The following is a 16,858-nucleotide window of genomic DNA, read 5'->3' on the forward strand; positions in this document are numbered from 1 at the left end:
TGCATAAACAATTTGATAAAGCCGTTAAATTCTCTTGCTTACTGCAGAGAGGAAAATTTTATTGATACAAATGTATTAAATATTAAACAACGAAAGCATGACACACTAAATAATTTAACAAAAAGCACTTCTTCCGACATGAATCATGTAAATATATAGTTATCAATTGTATATATGTCATTTGAATATGCATAAAAAACCATGATATCCATTATTAAATTTATTTTACAGAAATTAAAAAAAATATATATTTTAAATATAAAAATGTACATGATGTAATAACTATATAAAAAACTCACTGATTTCTGTTACATAAGTTTATATATTTTTCTTAATATTTTATCTTCTATAATCCTCATAATAATTCAATTTATATCAGAACGATCTAGTCATATTTGTTGAAGAACATTTATCACGAACACTTAATTTACCAATCTTTAAATGACATTTCTTTACAGAAACACAAAGAAAAGATCAAATTCATGTTTTTGATATTTATTCAGTTGGTAATTAGAAATGCTCATATATGATGTAGATAAAAGATAACCTCCCCGAAGAAAAGTTTTAACTAATGCAAACATTTTAATACAAGGAATAATCACTCGTTTACGTTTATATAACCTTGTGAGAATTCTAATGTGTAATGAACACTTTCTCGTTCATGATCAAGCAAGACAAAACTGATTATAATGAGAAAATATGCTGACGTGCATAACAACCGTTCCTTTTATTTGTATATTAAACAAACAATAATGGTATTAAGTGCATAGTTCCGATCTCAAGGATTGACTCGATTTTATTAGTGTCACTATCCGAAGACTACATACATGCTACAGATAGCGCTCACTGACCTGTCCGAAATGTGCAGCAACGTCCGATCGGAATGCACATAAGATACCCGTAATTTCACATATCTGAAGATTCACGCGCTAAGCACGTTAAAAACCTCTTCCTTCGTCATGGACTGTTTTGGACGTGTAAATTGGTATAATTTGTGTGTAAGCAAGCATTATACGATGTGATATCCTTTATTATTGTTTCTAGCCATGTAATATTCCAAGCAAAACCATAAAAAAACTGTAGCTCAATGTTAGTCATATAACACTACAGAACAAACAGTTTAAAATTATTGACTACAACCCCGGAATATGTTGTAGCAGGTTCTGTGGTGTAGTAGATGCTTGGCGTGAACGTGTGCTAAATGTTATTTTAATGTTTTCTCTCCAAAATTTTTTCGAAGTTTTTTTAGTTAAAAACGTATGTTTTAAGACTATTTTTCCGATAAGAACTTGTTCCCAAAACAAAGGTATTTCAAAGCCAGTATAGAAAATACTCTGTTTATTTTAATTTGATAGCAAATAAATGACTTCTATGTACATTTTTAGTACAGATTGAGGATAGAAAAAGGAAATCATAATTATATCTCACAATCGGTATACAATATGTATCTGAATTATTTCTAAATACTTTTAAGTTTACAGAAAAAATCAAGACAAAACACTGTTTTATTCGACAGGCAAACCAAGAACAACCTTATCGACTGAATTTTTCATGTTCTATATATATTCAGAACATCATTTTTGTTTAAACAATTTTTTATTCACTAACAATCTCACTATCTTTGTAAGATATTTCTATTGGAACAGAAGAACATCTACGAGGTCATTAGATTATTCGTCGTCATAGTACTAATGTGAGTACTTGTATTGCCGTTCATACTGGCGTAGCTAGCAGTTAAATAGTTTTTGCGCTTAGTGAAATTTCGTTATTTGACAAATTACACTGAGTGTATATATACATCGTAAGATAAATGTGACTAATACTTTTTTGTAATGCAAGTTTACACATACAGGGAAAAAACATCATTTGGCATTAGCTTCAATTCAAATCGCTACGGCGATTGAGTAGGGCTGCCTGGAAAAAGTCTGCAATTGTGGATTTTATAAAATTTAAAATCAGTTACCAAGACTAAATAATCCAGAAGAAAGCTACATGTTGTACGTTCAACAAGGAAGATGAAAATATTTACATTTTCTACAATTTATCTTGTAATTGATTCAAACGAAATACACTGGTTAAGATAATCTTGCAGGACACACTTGTATTCTCAAACTGTTTTTTCTCTCCCTGAAATGAATATAAAGTAATCTTCAACTTGATCGAATTATCTGTTCAAGACGAGCATTTTCGATTCGTTCTACAATACGAAGAACGTGTGTCAATCTTGGTTAACGGTTTTTTGAAGCGATAATCGTAATCATGGTTATTCATTAAATAAACATAATTCTGCAGTGATTCTATTCTTAAGTTGTAAACGCCACAGAAATAATATCTGTATCTCAATGTTTGTATATTTCAGTAAAAATGTGTGCAGAATATCCATGTGAGTCTTAACCCCAAACTGAGTTTTAAGGAGGTTAGATACTGTTTCACAAAAATACAATTAAGTTTAAAAAAAATGTGCTTTATGATTGCAATTTACCACATATAACGCCATATTGAGGAATGTCAATCGTTTCATTTAGTTATTCTCAAAAAATCAAATAAAAATAAGTTTTTAATCAAGAGTACTACACTACCTGATGCCTTTTGGGCATTCCTTTGTATGAGTTGTTTGTTTGATTTTTCCAAGTATAACCATCAACTTGGTTTAATTGATTTCTTTCAAATGCGATTCAAACATACTGCATTGGCAGCATTCACTTCCTTATAAAATTGCTGTATTTTATTTCTTATTAATTTTGAGTCTATCTGTGATCTGCAAATAGTAAAGTATTTAAATCTAACATTAACATTGACCCGTGTGTTGTCCTGACCTTTCTTTGTTTCCATGTCAGTATATCAGCAACCGATTCATTCGATTTTGTTTTCATTGTGTTCACATATTACTGGCATTTGTATTATAAATTATATTCTGACATTAAGATAGGGTGATTTACTATATAACTATATAGATTTACATAATAAAGTACACATATGGTCAGTTTTGATTGATGCAGTCAAATTGTTTTGCCATACGAGTCTCCATGAGGTATCAAAACTACTGAAATGTTGTTACATATACATATATTGAACAAAAGGAGGACCTGGTGGCACTCTAAATTGATTCCGACATATTGTTTTAGTTATTGTGTATTATTCATTTAATCCTGACATAAACAAATAGCTGAGTTATTAGGTAGCTATATAGATTAACAAAACAAAGTCAAAATACGGTCATTTTTGGTTGATATCGTCAAATAATTTTGCCTGAGGTATCAAAACTACTGACATTTTGTTGCGAGACAATATTTTGAATAAAAAGAGGACATGCTGGCAATCTTAATTGATGCTGACAAAATTATGTAGTCATTGTGTTCCAATATTGCTGTCATTTGTTTAATGCAATATATCCTGACATAAAATATTACTGAATTATTATGCAGCTATATAGATTTTCATGATAAAGTACAAATATGGTAAGTTTTGATTAATGCGGTCAAATAATTTTGTTTAAAGAGTCAGTCTGATTTTTTTATATATTGAACCAAAGGAAAACATACTGGTCCTTATTATACACAGCTGATTCATAATTATATTTTTATTTACAGTGTTTTAAAAGTTAAAAGTTGATATAATGTATGGTTGAATGGATTTTTGATAAACAAGTTATTACAGTTCAACATTTTTAGCCATGGTGTATGAGCTTTTTTTTTTTTTTTTTTTTTTATAGTAAACCAATTAAGGATTTACACTTAGTAAATATGTCTTCACTAGACATGGATATTGAAAGAAAAAACTTAATACAATCAACAGAAACAAATGAACTCAACTATTTTATATGATTTCATATACATTGATACAATGTAAATATGATAGAATCTCCTACTCCACACGTTCATATCACATTTGCTTTAGAATGTGCATATATTTCGTTTTCTTATTCAGAAATTGTTATCATCATTAAAAAGCACAGTCATGTAGACTCATCAACAGAACAGCACATGACAATAACAATGTATTATACTATTGATTACAAATACTTCATTCGTAAGAAATATGTGTATTGGATGAAAGAGAAAAACATACCAGAACAAGGCATCAACAAATACAAACCAAGTGAAAGATACACAAGGTGTTGTTAAAACGTCTCAAATGTCACTAAACTAATACCCTAGATTAAGTTTCTGGTGAATATCTATCTTTTTAGTGAATCAAATTTATTTTATCGAGTGCAGATTATAATTTATTGTTGAGTGAATATACACGCGATTAGATCTACATTTTGTATTTCGCCAGTACAATAGTTGTATTCTTGAATGTTCATATAATTCTGGAGGCTATATATTTTAGAACATATTCTACACAGAATGTCCTTGAAGTTTTGTTTCAAAATAGTGCTTTGTACTGTTCTGTTTGTTTTAGAGACCAACATCCAAAACAAAAAATGTGTTTACAACAAGTGGTCAGGGTTGTTTACAAAATGGTAAAATGTAAGGTTTTTAATATCGTTTTTGTAACGGAAATACTAATTTATCTTCTTTGAACTTGTATATAAGGTTGTATCAAAAGTTCAAGCATAATTCTTTTTTACGTTTTACTAGAAATGACATTTTTGTTTATCATATTCACTCGCAAAAAAGTGTCACACTCGAAAACGATCAAATCACTCGAAAACAGCAAATCCCGGGTGGACGCTTTAACTAATAATGAATACTGATGAAAACCATTCACATTCAACGATTGCGTAATTTCCATCTTTCTGTTAATATTTCTAGAAAGGCAATTTGCAACGTTTACATGTTTTTTATTCGCATTTTATTTAAAAAAATAAATCAAACAAAAATGAAACACACAGTTTGCAACTGTTGAGAGTGAGTTTACCATGTATGCTAACAAGTATTCTTCAGAACATCTAGGAGCAAAGTCTGTGTGTTCTTTGTTAACTAACAAATTAAACTCTTAAATGTTTTGCTAGTGTGTGTTGAGAATGCCTCAGGCTGTTACCGTGCAAACGCTTAAGTTGAAATACTTGTAATGAAGTAAAATTCAAAATTAAACTAGATTACCTTTAGGTTATGCTCTTAATTTGCCTCTTACATTCTTTATAAATGTTAATTTGTCAACACTTTGATTTTAAAATTATCTTTCTTACGTTGGAGACATACAATTAAAATTTAAACTTACGTATAAAATTCTTTGGGTTAAATTTATTATTAATCTAAGGTAACCCAAAACTTGAAAGCACATCTCCTTACCTTTTTCAAAGATCATTTACATTATGACAATTGAAATACAAACATGATATGATGTTTGTTCATACGCCAGATATAAGTTGTCCCCTTAACAAATAGTAGGTATAATAAGTTTTTGTATATCAGATTACAAGGACTATCATTTGGATGTTCACTAGAGTATGAAGTATGAGGCTTTTCGTCTATAACTCCATTATCAATGGCATGTCATGTAAATAAGGTGAACATTCTCTTTTAAATCACAAAATGAGGATACCAGGCAGATATAAACGCTAAAATTTACTATTAAGACCTTTTTATCGCCAACGATTTATGAAACCTAGAATTAGTCGGGCAAATAGAAGTTATCAACATCTTTTTATGGTTATTAAGGCAAAAATTTACTATGGTAATTGTTTTTACCTTTCTTAAATGTTTCCAACTGAAAGATTTTCAATTTTTGTCATCTGTTGAACATGAATGACGTTTTAGCCCCTGAACGTTTGTCAAACGCTACCAAACTAACAAATCAATGACTTTTGCATGTTATTTCAATTTGTACTTTCCTATGCTATTTTAGAGTACCACTTCTATCATGACGATTATTTCCATAAATATGGGACGACTACTTGCATTGTCTCCAAGGGGAAACTTTCTCATTTGTTTATCACAATTCAATTACTACAAATTCAAATCGACATTCCTGAAGGTTTTTTTTTCAACCAGCCAGACAGGTTATCATTTAATTACAGCAAGTCAATTAAAACAACACTAATTATAATTTGATCAGGTTTCTTTATCTATAAACCATAAGGGTTATCATTGTTAAAAAGTAAAATCACAAAAATACTGAACTAAGAGAAAAATGTAATCGGAAATTCCATAAGTCCAATAAGATATCATATTAATAATTATAATACCTTGTGCTTATTTTTGTGTTTTTAAACAATAGCACATAAGCAGTCACACATTTGCACAACGGAATCTAAGGATGACACACTATTGTCAATTGAACACAATGTTTATGTTAGTTGTTTGTTGTTTATTCCTGCATGGATATACACATGGCACACTAGTAGAATCAAATACCGTAGAGCGAGGAAGTGAAGATCCATTGTCCATACCGTTGATAAGCGACAAAGGAGGGCCCCTTGTAGCCATGTTAGACACCAATACCATTAACAGGAAACTTAAACGTTACATTGAAACACTGATGGAAAATATGATTCAAAATACACTAAAAGGACAACTACATGATATGGTAATGATAGCATTCAAAGACAATTCTACCTTTTAATTGATTAGAAATATATCCATACAGGAACCACATGAAGGTAAATATTCCTCTTTTTTCTCTCACTGGCATCGATAAATAAATGCCTATACGCGTTTACATTACTAACCCGACATGTATTTATATTGATTCATGACCCAATGAGCTTACCGAAATAGTTATGTTTAATTTGTTAAAGTTGGAGGTCGCTTAATTGCCTAAAAATAAAACTACTATTTAACCAATTGATAACTCAGTGTAAGGTTCGATAAGGCCCTAAAATGACCCTCTAATTTACCTTAAATTTCAAATTGGGATTTTTTAACCAATATCACGATGACTTTTAGTTAATACAATGACTAGGTAGGAAATAAGTCTTTTTGTTGAAAATAACATTCCTGCGTTCTACTGATGACGTCACAAACAGTATCTATTTTGATTGTAGAAACCAACGCTGTAGAATAAAACTTTGACATGAATAGTTATATTTTACTTTGTCACATGTCTTAAAGACTATTTAAAACATATTATATATTGTACCATTCAATTTTATAAACGGGGCCGAATATGGCCCTTACCGAACTTACTCTTTTTAAATCCTTCTCTCAGAGTAGACGATATTCAGCAAATAACTTCCATTGTGACGTCCGTGAATGAAAATAAGCTATTATATTTTTTATGAAAATTATGCCAAACTAATGTTCATACAAAATGATGATTTTTTTTTGTTGTATAACGCTCATATTTTGATTGCAATTGTAAAAGAAGTTTGTACGAAGATATATTGATATCTGCATACAGGGAGTAAAAGGATTATTGCATTACACGTTTTAATTGTAAATGTAAAATAATAAATAAAATCAGAACATAGCAAAAAAAAATTAAAAAAAAAGATATTTGTAAATGTACCACCTGTCCTAAGTCAGGAATCTGATGTACAGTAGTTGTCGTTTGTTTATCTAATATATACGTGTTTCTCGTTTCTCGTTTTGTTTATATAGATTAGACCGTTGGTTTTCCCGTTTGAATGGTTTTACACTAGTAATTTTGGGGCCCTTTATAGCTTGTTGTTCGGTGTGAGCTAAGGCTCCGTGTTGAAGGCCGTACTTTAACCTATAATGGTTTACTTTTTAAATTGTTATTTGTATGGAGAGTTGTCTCATTGGCACTCACACCACATCTTCCTATATCTATCTAAATAGTTTTTCTTCACAAAATATAGTTAATGCTTTAATTTTGCAGAAGAGAAAAAACAGCATATTTTATCAAGACTGCACTGCAATAAAAGAAATAAACCGAAATTCAACCTCTGGTGTGTACAAAATATATTCTGAATGTCGGGACGAAGTGAGTGTGTATTGTGATATGGAAACAGATGGAGGTGGTTGGACAGTAAGTAATATGGATTACAGCCGATGCCATTGAGTGTGTAGGCAATGGTTATATATTTTGTTCGTTTGCTTGCTAGCTGAACCGTGAAGTCATATTTAGGTTAGGTAAAACTTCCATCCTTTAGGCAGTTAGGAATAGACCAGTCTGATAGACAACCAATCAATATGTCTGTAAGAGTAGACTACTTCGAAGATTAGGTAGTATACCTTACCTTATCACGACTTCACGGTTTAGCTAACCAAGGATTCTACCTTTCCTTACACACTCAATGAAATCGGCTGTAATTATATAACAAATCATGCTTAGCTTTAACTTCTACGCATGACCATGTGATCGGCTCATCAGCTCTTGTAACATCTTTGTCTTTTTTTTCTAATGGTTTAACATTGATAGTGTAACTTACATTTACTGTCAATTTGTACACATTTGTATATAACATGTATATACCATTTAAAAGGTTCCTTTCACGTTATGTATGAAATCTTATTTTTACTTTTCCTCGTTCTCTAAAGTCAAGGAGATTTGCGTTGTTGGAGCAAATAGTAGTGTAAAATTATACGATGTACAGTTGGAAAATAGACATTTTGATATTGCATTCTGTGTTGAGAGAATGACATGCTCCTTTCATATCAAAGATTCTCTTTTAGACGTCATGTACTGGACAAATTTCTGCGTCTATATCGGTCCATGCACTTTCCAAAACAATGTAACTACTTATTACTTTTTTAAATTGTTGCATTTATAAATATGCATGAAAAATAGCCCTCGGCCGTCATTACCCAACAATTTATCGAACAAAGATCAAAACGTTGAATGCGAAACACACAACTATAACTCGACGAAAACGTTAACGAAATCCTGCATAATTTAGACTCCACTCTATATGCTGTATACTCTTTAGGTTAAAATTGATCGTTCTTAGATGTTTTTACATTTTTATTACGAACGAAACAGATAAAATGCATTTAGAAATGTGTTCATATAGTTATTACTAAGATTGATGGGCAATGGACAAAATTCCGGGAGTAGTTACTGCAACTTCCGGAAAAACAGCATAAACATATTTATATATATATATATATATATATATATATATATATATATATATATATATATATATATATATATCTTTCCCGACTATATAAACCAGAATTTTGATTGCCATAACCACATGTACAAAAACAGTAACAAGTACTATCAAGTATATGTACAAACAATGGAAATATGCATGTTTAATGTCATGATAAAGATCAAAAAATTAAATTCCTCAATATGTACAAAGCTATTACATATAAGGTCTCACATATTTAATAGTACAAGTATGCAGTTTTTTTATTTAATACGTTCAAGCAAATTTTCTTATTTAAGTATCAGTATGAAATTGTTAATGTTAGAGAAAATGTGCAGCCTATTATTATGTCAACAAATATAATAGATATATATATGTCGTGTACAAGTTGCGATGTGTTTCATGTTATAACAATGTACAGAAATATAGTACATGTTATAACAATGTACAGACATATAGTACATGTTATAATTTGTACAATGTAAAAATACAAGTAATAGCATGTACAAAAGTTTTCATCTTTACATCCATTTTCTGTTGAAGGCTCTCCCCTTATTTAGAATAAAACACTTTACAATCGACTAACGAAAATGAAACTACCAGTCAAAATTAATTCGATTTCCTACAAATTCAAACATAATGCACACACAACAAATAAATTAAACATAAAGTTCGATGATCTTTTGAAATATTATTTATTATCAAAAGATTTACGATAGTGTTTATAAGTGGACGCACGGTGTCCTTTTAACTCGACGGAATGTATCAATACGCAGCCAAAAAAAAAAAGAAAAGATGTGGTATGATTGCCAATGAGACAACTCTACACAAGAGAGCAAATGACACAGACATTTACAGCTAAAGGTAGGGCATTCAACAATGAGCAAAGCCCATACCGCATAGTTTTGGGAGATGAAGACATAGTCTTTTGTAAACATGTAATATGTAGTGGCATACATGTATGAGCTTGCAAAATTAGATGCAACATAGATGTTGTATAGCTGCTTCGGTACTGTGTTGGCGACTTTACAGCACTTGCAATTTCTTTTTCCGCATTGTTTGTAACATCCAATATTAGAGGTCTATTGTGTTTGATTTTACTTTAGATATAACAAGTATGTCTTTTATATGTGTCGGTCTGTGATAAGCAATAGCAGCAAGTGAAGGGGGAATTCTTTTAACGAATAGTTATTTTCAATACGATTCCAGTGCTTGCGTACAATCATATGAACTACTTATCAGATCGAGATGGAAGGGAAAACAAACAGAATTATATATCTGTGCGGGTCGTCTTATCTTTCGATATTTTCTTCGATATCCATCAAATCATTGGTGATATGTTTGTTTGGGTATCCTCTTGATTTTAGTTGTGTTCTGATTTGTTCCGAACGACAGTACTAGTTGAATTTAGATTCCATGGAGCAAATAAGCTTAAGTTTGATGGCTTGAATGAAAAGAATGCTTCTGGAGCAGTGTTTCTGGTGGTAACTTTTTAAGAGCTGCTAATATCTCATTGTATATGTTTTCCCGAACTATCTGCTTTAAAGAGTTATGAATGTAAATAAAATCGACTTGCTTTACAAGTTTCGAACATATCATCATCAATTTGTTTATCTTTATTTATTTCTGAGAGGACTTCATTTATTGTTTTGTTGATTTATTTGGTTGGATCACATGTTTTCTCTTTATCAGATGTAATGTTATAGAGCTGACGATTCCCTTCTTTGGTTTAGTATGCCTAGTTCATTATAAAAACGGCACTTCATTTGTCTGTTTGTGTGATAACAATGTCGTCACGGTCTTTCAAGTCTAACTGATGTTACAAATTATTCAACATTATATTATATTATTTTGCTTTTTGGTGGATTCAATGTATTTTCCTTCAAAATAATTTGGATATTCATATGATTCCTTCATCACTCTTTTATTCAAATTAGTTCATTCCGGCTTAGTAGTTTGATTTATGTTGTCTATTGAAATTCTTGACGCCTGACAATTTTTCTACAACTGTCTATAATTGCAATTTATTGACAGCAACTGATCCAAAATTATGGCTTTTTCTCAATATTTAGGCAATTACATCTATTGGTGACATAGTTACAACTAGATTATCGTTAACAGAGTGTTTCTTTTTTCTCAAACGTCTCTTTCTCTGTCTGTTGGATTTTATCTCTTTTAGTGATATTTTTTCCAAAAACGGAATTTTTTTATTTCGAATAGTCTCGTTTGAATTTCTTAAAATAAATAAAGAGATTCCAAAGGGAAATTTTGGCGATACAATTTTTTTTCTTTTGTTGTTGGATACTCTTCTCTGAATTACTTCCATGTCTTCAGTGGTATCAGACAGTTGTGTTTTAGAAACTTTTCTCTTTTTTTTATTAATTCGTTTGTAACCGTAGCATAGGAGAGTAAAATTGAAGGAGTATGAATGAACAATTGAATTAAATGTGGTCACAACGTTTCATTAACCTGACCTTGATACCCATGAAAATAAATAAATTACTGGACATAGCATGTATTAGCCTACTTGTCAGTATCCTGTTTCGCATATAAGTTGTTGAAGTGCAAGATAATATTAAGTGGTCAGGTCATTACTGAATGTTCTTTTAACTTAATGATTACAACTATTTATAGTTGTTTATAATCTGGTTGAGGGTTTCCATCATCAATACACTGGTTGTATACATGTACTTTGATTTTATGCGGCTAGTACTCGTAAAAGATTTCAGTCAGAATTGACCTTTAAAACAGATATATTTGAATATTTAGAAAGAGTACAATGTCTTTGATGTGTAATCCTTCTTTGCTTACTTATTTGAGCTGTTGGTTTCTGTATTTTCCTAGTCCGAAAAACAGCATTTGAAATTCAAATTCAAGAATGGATACCGTTTTGCAATAAAATAGGAAAAGAGTTGGAAAAACGCATGATAAAAAGTATTGGTGTTTACATATATGTTTTATACGTAATGACAAATAATATGAATAATATTAACAAAAATACCGACCTCTCATTTAATAACAGAAAGGAAAATACTTGATTATATTTACATGATTAACAAACGAATAAAAAAAAACTGTCATAGCTTAACTTGTTAAAGCCCTCAAAATGCAAACAAGATGTATCATGTCTTTTTTATCGGTAAGCATTGCTACAGTTAACAGGGTTGAAACTTAAAATGTAGTTTCCATATTTACATACATTTTGGACTGACCTCATTAGTACACGTATATTATGTCTGGGTGATAGTTGGAAGTAGCTTATGGTCAAATCAGATGATAGTGTGCATTTCTTTTTACATTAGCGGATTGAAAAGATATAAGTATATCAAAATTGTTTGTTGTAGGGAAGTTTTTTAGCATCTTAATAACGAACATGTAGTTTCATAAGTATTATTTGAAAATCAATAGCTTATTAAAAAGTTGAAGAGCTATAATCCAAAATGCCGGGTAAGGAATCGCAATTTAGTGTCGAAAACAACCCAAATTTGGCAAACATACGTTTATCTTCCTTATACAACTATTGGCTGTCGCTTAAGGTGGCTCGAGTGTCTTCCTCCATCTTGGATTTTGAAGAAGCAGATAACGTTGGTCTGGATATATGATGAAATGTGCACATTTTGAGAGTTGTATGTAATTTATGTATAAGACTTTTGATCTAAATATAGTAATTTGTGTGTTTTATTATTAATTCAGCAGCTGTACAAATGTACTGTCTCAAAAACACCTTGTCTTAGTCTGGTAAGATTTTTTTCAACTTTGCCAAATAAGGGGAGATAACTCAAATAAAGTAATTTTTATAATAGAAAGTGTTATGAATTTACCTATTTTGATATGTAGCAAGAAAAGAAGTTCGGTTACCCATTTTTTTTTCTTATCTGAAAGCTTGTTAAAAAATTAATCTTCTCACATTTTATTTTAAAGTTCTGGTAACACGTTCTTTTTATAACACACAATTTGATTTTCCATGCATAATGTATACAAAGTCTGACAATTTTGCACAACCTCTAGCGTTATAAAAAGTCCGATGACCCATACTTTTTAATATATTTTTTGAAAAAAACATGATAAAATTTTCATTTTGACAAGTGATGAAAATTTTCAATCAATTTCAATTAAGACTCCCTAGCCACCTTAAGGATAATTAAAAAAAAAACACGTTTACAAATATTGCTGATACATGTATATACTTTGTCATGTTCGTCCGATTTCATGCATTTTATATTGCTTTTGTCGTTTATGTTTTATGTTTTTCAATGTTGTAATTTGAGAGTTTATTTCGATTTGATGGGTATGTATCATGCATAGGGTTATGATAGTTTGTAATTGTAATGCATGGTTATACAATACATTTTCCCAAGTTATTGGATGGTATGTGTAATGCAGTATTTTTCGCATTACATGTAATTGTAATTTAATGCATTCACTGATAAAGAAAAATGTGTAATTTCATGCATTGCATTACAATGATTACATGTCATTACTTTTTTACATACTACATATCGATATTTAACAGATTGTTTGAGATTTAGCTAAAGCAGAATTTAGGATTTGTGGATTTTATCAAAAACATAAACATTTGGATATTGATTCTTTTCTTTTTATTTGGAAAGACTCACTGTAAAATTATTTTACATTTGTTAAAACATTAACGAATTCCTTGTCATGATTAAATTACAGGAAAGTTGACAATTGTCATAAAACACTAATTAGTTTGTTAAACAATCAATCTTTAAAAATTATTTAGTAAGGAGAGAAATTCTCAGTCAATATTTTTTGTTTGGAATTAATAAAACAATGTATATTCATAAAAGTGAAGTTAACATTAGTTAAATTAAATATCAAACTTTATAATTTTTTTCAGAGAAAAAAACAGAGATGTATACATTAAAATCCTATAATGTTAAAATGTAATAATTGTATTGAATAGCCGTTTTACTTGAGGCAATATAATTGATTTAATATATATAAGGAACAGTGACTGAATATGCCAAAAACCTTTGTGACTTCATGTTGTTTTTCAAAATGTTTGATTTTTTTTCCTCTTAGTATTAACATTTTAAAATGTTATGTGTAAGCAATGCATTACTTTGCAAAAGTAATTGTAATGCTATGCATTACTTTGATAAAAGCATTTATCATATGTTTAGTAGTATATACAGTAGTTTTGAATACTTGATAAATAGCCTGCTGTTTAATCCATATCGCGCAACTGTGATGCTCACTCTTTATCACACCCTACCCCTTTTGGCATACCCTTTATCACACCTTTACCCTTTATCAAACCCCTTCTTTCTTTTGTTTTTTAATTTTTTTTACATTAAATCAATTTTTATTTATGTAAGCTTAAGAAATATTTGTCCTCAAAATAGGTCCAATATAACGGTCATTCGAGCGTGACGCAATTTATTGAATGACGTCATTGTTTGGTATGTACATGTGACGTCACGAACGTCAAGTTTTCATATTTTTTGGCACACTAAATGCAGCTATAAAAAATACGAAACACACCAAAAAATACAATAATAAACTAATTTTTTTTAAAACAACAGCACGCAAATTGTAAGGTAGCTCAGGTGCTTTGGATAAGTAATTGAACAGTTCTTTTAAGGCTTTTAAAGCAAGACAAAAGCAGAACTGAAGGTAACCCAGTGCTATGGATCAGAAAACAGATCATATAATATTACTCTCCTGTTGAAATATATGATAAAGCGTATAAAACATGGCAAAATCCGTATCACATGCCGTATCACCCTCGACCAATATCATCCCTCGGGCCTAAAGGCCCTTGAGCTGATATTGGTGTGTCTCGGGATGATACGACATATGATACGGATTTTGCCATGTAATTTTAATTGTATTTTTGTGCATGGATTTGTCAAAGTGATAGTAATATAATACATTACATTGCAATGTAATTCGCCTAATGCCTGGTATATATTGGGCAATGCCTCTATAATTTGCTTAGTAAATCATGGTACTAGCAATATATATGTTTAAAAAATATCGAATGATTCCTCTGAATGATAAAAAGTTAAAGTGTGTGTATGTTGATTGTAAATATAAAAAAAAAACATATTGCAATCAAAAACACAGTTCTTATCGACATTGCTATGGTTTCATCTACTTCCACAACACATTTGCTTGCAAGATGTTCTGAACACTGTATCAAATATCAGATACATAACAGGATTAACAACATAATTCAGCAGATATCCTCTGTAAAAAGACAAAACAGTGACGTATTCAGCGTCTGATAAGTTATCCCAGAAATTACTTATAACAGATTCTACAATCATCAATGCAATTCTCGGGAGAAAGGAAATACAAAATAATAATGTGATTATGAAGAACATTATAGAGAATCGATGTCTACGCTTGATTCGACATATAATTCTGGTTAATTTTGATGTCCGTCGTGTACGGATTGTCGAAGGAACAGTAGACACATGCTCTTTCGTATCGTGTCCTCCATCTGCCTCCTCATTTTGGTAGCTTGCCGATTCCATGTCCGTGTTGCAGGGTTCCGATTTGTTAACATAATATTTTGCTTCTTCACACTTAGATGAACTAGAAACCTGTATATTCCATTTTGGAATACCATGATGTTTATTGACGTCTAAAGGGCGTATGGCTGATCTAATACTTTTTCGGAAAGATTCTTGCTTATATATAATGCGAAGTAATACGCAATATAGTGTGACGAGTGCAAATATTCCAGCCAAACAGAATAGTAGCAGCGTAATTGAATAACCAAATAGAAAATCTCGATTTACATTTGGCAAAGCGCCACAATTGTATCCCGTTATTGTTGTGTTTTCGCTTTGCAATGGAACCTTCGCTCCACCGTACAAGACAACACACGGCAATGATATAACAGTTGATATAATTATAATTGCTGTAATTGTCAATCGTCTACTTCGCGGGCTCAATGAAGAGTTCGATAGTCGACTAACTTTAATATAACGTTGTACAGCAATTGCTAAAAGCATCAGACTCGAACTCGTTGCGGTAAGCGTATTCGCACTCCAGATCAATTTACATACTAAGCCATATCGAAAGTTCAACGGATTAAAGTTCATCATTGTTCCAAATGATACACCTAGTCCACATGCGATCATATCAACAACAGCTAAGCATGGTATAAAATATCTGTCATCTGTTTTTGATTTTATTTTGAAGGTATAAACGTATACAACTAACCCATTTCCTACCAGACTGGCGAATAACAGAAAAAATAAAAATACAGTATTTGGTATTAATAACGTAACCATATAGTTGTTAAGTGCCTCTAGATATATGTTGGTGTTGCTTTCTTTTGAATAAAACATCATTGTCATGTGCTATGATCTTAAAAAAATAGAGTAAATATGTTAAACTAGAGATAGTACATCAAGCAATTATGAATGATTATAACTGTATTACATAATAATGGGACTAACGGGACTGGAAACTGATCGATCTGTTGAGAATTGTATTGCCCCGATAGCGAATAATTGTTTTTTGTTTTTTTTTTGATTGACAGATCATCGTGTCACGCACTAAATTAGCATTCGGTACATGAATGTTAACAATAGATTTCGGCAAACAAGTCAGCATATATAGTATACCATTAAAATTGATGGATTTGAAATAAAGAATAATAATAAAATCATTTAGTTTAAATGTATTCATACATGAGTGTATTTTGTGTAAGCTTCGTTTTCCTTTTATTAGTTTATTTTCTATATATTAATGTATATTTTTACCTGTTTTGTTTATGTAATCTACCTATGAAAACCTGTCCAATCGCATAATGAATGTGCTCGTATAATATCCGATTTCGTTTTTGTCTTTTTGATTACCAAAGTGAATAACCAAAGCGATCGTTTAAATTGTTCACCTTTACTCACAAACTATCTAATGGAAACATTT

At 30.6% G+C, this 16,858-nt stretch overlaps 1 protein-coding gene and 1 long non-coding RNA gene across 2 annotated transcripts in view; both read right to left on the reverse strand.

Annotated features, from left to right (window-relative positions):
• The window catches only part of LOC143053652 (uncharacterized), a 56,046-nt gene extending 55,661 nt beyond the window's left edge, over window positions 1-385 (reverse strand). Inside the window, exon 1 of the mRNA XM_076226439.1 lies at window positions 300-385. The gene's annotated coding sequence lies outside the window, so the exon portion shown is untranslated. The remainder of the gene's footprint in view (window positions 1-299) is intronic.
• A 14,073-nt stretch (window positions 386-14,458) lies between these two features.
• On the reverse strand, window positions 14,459-16,848 carry LOC143055664 (uncharacterized). The gene is made up of 2 exons (XR_012972118.1): window positions 16,693-16,848; window positions 14,459-16,294 (listed from the first exon to the last, which is right to left on the reverse strand). It is a non-coding gene; the product is annotated as an uncharacterized LOC143055664 (long non-coding RNA).
• Window positions 16,849-16,858: the final 10 nt, after the last annotated feature.

The sequence above is a fragment of the Mytilus galloprovincialis genome, chromosome 12 (genome assembly GCF_965363235.1).
Source record: "Mytilus galloprovincialis chromosome 12, xbMytGall1.hap1.1, whole genome shotgun sequence".
NCBI lineage: Eukaryota > Metazoa > Mollusca > Bivalvia > Mytilida > Mytilidae > Mytilus > Mytilus galloprovincialis.